Consider the following 5,467-nt stretch of genomic DNA (forward strand, 5'->3'; position numbering starts at 1 on the left):
TATAAACTTAAGATTGAACCGATGTTGAAATTATATTAATTCTCAAAATGATGAAATCAAGTACAAAGCAATGTATTCCAAAGGCCAAACCCCAAGGGAATGATGTCTAGAATGTTACAAGAGAGGATGAACGCCCTCTATTGCCAAGAAAGATATGTGATTCACACATCCAAGCTCTTATCAAATGTCAATCACAAAAATCCCATGCTCAACAATGAGACTCTCACCCCTATTTATCCTTTTCTTTCACCCTTCTAGTAGGAACTAAAACATTAATTAATTGCAAGTGCTAGAAGCTTCCCCCTTCCAATAATTAATGCACTCTCTAGAAACTCCTCCCTTGCAATACAATAATTAATTGTGCTTCTAAAAAATTAAATTATTAGAGGCTTCCGCTTTTTCAATAATTAATACACACTCTAGAAGCTTCTCCCTTGTAATACAATAATTAATTTAATTAATTAAATATAAAGTCACCTTTTAATTTTAATTTATTTAATGACTTTATAAGAAAATAATTTAATTTCCTCTTATGCTCCACTTAGACTTTGGAGAACATGAAGGCTTAAAGATGGGGTCATTACAGTCTGCCCTCCTTGAAATTGCTTGTCCTCAAGCAATCTCAGCCATGTTTCCTATAGCACTTGCTCACTCTCCCAAGTAGCATCTTCCTCTAGCAAATATCTCCATTTGACTAAATATTCTTTAATCAACCTGCTTTGTAGAGTCCTTTCCCTAGTATCTAGAATAGCCTCAGGAATTAATACGAGCTTTCCCTCTAATTCTGTTGAAGGCACAACTCTCTGTCTGATGGCTTTCTTAAGCCTTGACACATGAAACACATTATGCACCCGGCTACCCTTTGGAAGCTCAATCTTGTAAGCAACCTTTCCCACCTTATGAATCACTCTGTAGGGGCCATAAAACCTAGGCTTCAACTTCTCTGCTCCAATTTTCTTGAGTGATGATTGTCTGTATGGTTGTAGCCTCGGGTAAACCATAGCCATTTGACCCAAGCCCTCTGTTGTGCAATCACATAGTTCCTCAAATATCCTTCCATCCATTTATTCACAATATATGTTTGCCCATCTATCTGTGGATGATAACTAGTGCAAGGTATAAGATTTGTACCACACAACCTAAATAGTTCCTGCCAAAAAGTACTCATGAATTTATTAGTCTTAATCACTAACAATGAAACTAGGTAGCCCATGTAACTGAATATCTCTTTGAAGAAAAGATCGGCCACCTATGTTGTTGTGTAAGTGGATGGAATAGCAAAGAAGTGAGAAAACTTCATCAGCTGGTCAACTATCACATAGATGCAATCGTTCCACTATACTTGTGGTAACCTAGTGATGAAGTCCATAGAAATAATTTCCCATTTCCTATCCAGAATGGGCAAAGGTTGTAACAACCCTGTAGGATATGTGTGCTCTTCCTTATTCTACTGAGAAATTGCACACTCTCTGACATGCTTCTAAACATCATCCTCGAGCCCTTTCCATGTGAACTGCTCACGGATGTGCCTATAGGTCTTAAAGACCCCTGGATGTCCAGTAGTAGGTTCATCATGAAATGCCTTTAGTATTACCTCCCTAAAATGTGATGAAGGAATCAAATATATCCTACCCTGAAACTTTATCAATTCGTCCATCACCATGTAACGATCATCATGTATGGTTCCTGCAATTACTCTAGAAGCCCAAGTGTCCCTCGCATACTCTTCTATGGTCTTATTTCTCCAATCTCCTATAATCTCAGCTAGAGCACAAATATGAGGTCTCATGGATAAAGCATCTGCCACCACATTCTTCTTACCTTTTACAAACTCAAAGTCATAGGCCTGTAACTTCGTAATCCACTTTTGTTGTCTATCATTCAAATCACGTTGGCTCATGAAGTATTTGATGTTGTTGTGATCGGTTTTGATAACAAACTTTCCCCCAACTAGGTAGGACCAAAACTTAGCCAATGCATGCATTATAGCCAACATCTCCCTATCATAGATGGAATAGCTCCTCTCCACTCCACGGAGCTTCTTGCTCTCAAAAACAATGGGATACTTCTCCTACATCAAGATCGCCCCGATCCCATCTCCTAACACATCACAATGAAGCTCAAATGGCTTTGTGAAATCTGGTAGAGCTAGTACTGGACATGACGACATTACCTTCTTGAAATGATCAAAGCTTCTCTAAGCTACCTATGTCCATGTGAAGGCCCCTTTCCTGGTAAGGTCTGTCAAGTGTGCAGCGATTTGTAAAAATCTTTTAACAAATCTCCTATAAAATCCACAGAGACCAAGGAATCCCTTAAGCTATGTAAGATTCATAGGAGTAGGCCAATCAACAATAGCCCTAATCTTTTTAGGATCTACCCGAACTCCATTTACGTTGATGATATGCCCAAGGTATAGTAGTTCAGTTATCCCAAACTTGCACTTAGATTCCTTGCCATACAATGACTCTTTCTCCAAAGTAGACAGCACCATCTCAAGATGTTGCAAATGCTCCTCCCAAGTCTTACTAAAGACTAAAATGTCATCAAAGAAAATCAAGACAAATCTCCTAAGTCGCTCCCTAAATACCTGATTCATGCAACTTTGGAATGTAGCAGGGGCATTAGTTAACCCAAATGGCATAACCAAAAACTCAAAGTGGCCATAGTGACACTGAAAGGCTATCTTCTCAATGTCCTCCTCCCTCATCTTGATCTAATGATACCCTGACCGTAGATCAATCTTTGTAAAAAAGCATGCACCATGTAACTCATCAATCAGCTCATCTATTCGTGGGATGGGATATATGTTCTTAATGGTCTTCTTGTTTAATGCTCTGTAATCGATGCACATGTGCATTGTCCCATCCTTCTTCTTTACCAACACTACTGCTGAAGCAAAGGGGCTCTTACTAGGCTTGATATGCCCTATTTCCAACAACTCCTTAATTGCCTTCTCTATCTCATCCTTATGTTTCTTAGGATGATGATAGGGAGTAATTATGACAGTTCGGCTCCCTCCTCGAGCTCAATAACATGCTTTATCCCTTGTCAGGAGGAACCCCATGTGGACTCTTGCCAAATACCTTAGTGTGCTTGTCAAGTATCTCTTGGATATCCGGTGGATGACTCTTCACTTGTGGCTCTTGTGAAGTTGGCATAGTGAAACATTTTGTTGCCCACTCTATGTTATTATGCTGAAAAAGTCTTTGCATTCTCCTCAGGGAAACTACTCTACAACTCCCATCTAAAAGTCCTCTAAGTACAACAGTTCTTCCCTCATGTTGAAACTTCATCTCCAATTTTGTTAAGTGTGAACTCTACTAGCGAGGCCATGCATACCATGCCGAGGATGACATCATAGTCTCCCATGTCTACCATATAGAACTCATCTTCCAACTCATAGCCATCTCCAAACCTTATGTGAAGATTAGATATCTTTTGAGTACATAATAGTTTGTCACCATTAGCTACCATAACTCTAAATTCGACATGCTCCTCAGTCTGTAGACCTCTCTTGGCTACCAATTGTGCATCTATAAAATTATGTGTTGCCCCAGTGTCAATGAGTGAGATCACTTTCTGCCCTTGGATAGTACCTCTAACCTTAAATGTGATTGCCTTCTGAACCCCCGTTAATCGTGCTAATGACTTCTCATCCTCAGGAATGTTGCTCTCCTCTGTAGTGCTATCCTCATCTAAATTAGAGTGTTGATCCTCCCTCTCTGACTGTGACTCTTCTGTTGAGAAATACTCCATTTGATTTGCTTTAGCCTTGAGAGGACACTTATGAGATAAATCTCAAGGCTCTCTGTAATGAAAACATAACTTCTTTCTTAAATCATTCAAGGTGTCATTATCCAACTTATCTCTTTTGGGCTAAGCATCCTTGTGAAAAAGTGTTTTTGTCCTTCTCCTTGTCCTTTTTCATATAAGAATCCTTGTGCTGAAATATGCTCCTAAATGAAGAAGGTGCTAAGTCATGAGCCCTTTTAGTGGCTTCCTGCAATGTAGCTAGGTCATGCCCCTTGACCCAACCTCGCAAGGGTTCTGAGAGTCCATCCATAAACAATACTACTAACCTCCTCTCTGAAATATTTGTGACCAACATAGCTAACCTCTGAAACTCACTGACATACATCTCAACTAATCCCCGTTGCTTGAGTTGTGCCAACTCCTTAAACTGTAATTTGAGATCCTTGGTATCAAATCTCTCTATGAGCTTCTCAATGAACTCCTCATAATATGTGATCCAATTATGTCCCAAGGTGACCATGCCATGGTGCCTCCTCTTCAGGCACAGGATTCAGCTGGAAGTATGTATCCATCTTCTACACCCAAGCTCATGTGGTCATCTTCCCTGAAGCAACATAATAAGGTAAAGAAAGTTTCCCAACTTTCTTTCTCAGCTCAAGGTTTTGACTTCGTCCTCCTGATCTGAGCATGTGTCTCATCCTCAAGTCCAAGTAATCTCTGAGAGAAATGTCCGCCTAAAACTCTGGTCCACTAGCCTCCTAATCCCTCCTAAACTGATCCTGTAACTCTGCAATCTGTGGTTCATTAATCGGCTGAACTGGATCTCTGGGTGGGAAGGTGGGCAAAAGAGGTCTTGAGCTGGTTGTTTGAGTTGGGCGTGCAACATGTCTAAAGTTATCAGCCTCATTTCCATTGTTGTCATTTCCATTATTACCATTAATGTTGTCTTGGCCTACATTATCATTGCCCCTATTATTATTGTTTCCATTATTGGCATCACTTGGATTAATATTGATGCCCATCTGTCTAGCCATTAGCTGCAACATCATATCCATTCGCCTATTCTACTACTATTGCATCATATCCATATGCCTATTCTACTCTTGTTGCATCCACTGCCCCTCCTCTAATGTACCTAGTAACCTGAACATTGTATTTTCTTGATATGGACTGGTATTCCTATCATCTCAGTCACCCATACTATTGTCTTGTTCAAAGAATGTCTCATATGTGTCTGTATGATTGGATTGTATGTCCCTCTGCATGGATGAACTACCCTGTTCATTTTGCAAGTCTAAAGTCCTACTTTGTCTTGCTCTGGTATTGCAGAAATTATAAAGCCCTTGCCGCATGCTCAAACTGAAATGTCCCTTTTCTGATTTTGTATGATATTTCCAATCTTTAATCAGATCTTTAAGATCAAACAACTAATATCACAAAGATCCTCCAAATTTCTCAAGAAACCCCAAATCGGGTATGCCAGAAATGGTGCCAAAAGCTTCACAGCTTCACCTATTATTAATAAATCTGAAAATGGCCATTTTTACAGATTTTTCAGCAGCATAACAGCCTACAAAATGACATTTCCAGATCTATATAGCCTTTACACAACAGCTCACAAATGTAGGACAAAAACTATGCTCATCGGGCTCCCGAAATTAACACAAAAATGCCCGGAAACACCACAAAAACACTAATAAACTATCTCAGA

Source organism: Cupressus sempervirens, chromosome 10 (assembly GCF_028749045.1).
Source record: "Cupressus sempervirens isolate cs-2001-9-10 chromosome 10, ASM2874904v1, whole genome shotgun sequence".
In the NCBI taxonomy this organism is placed as follows: domain Eukaryota; kingdom Viridiplantae; phylum Streptophyta; class Pinopsida; order Cupressales; family Cupressaceae; genus Cupressus; species Cupressus sempervirens.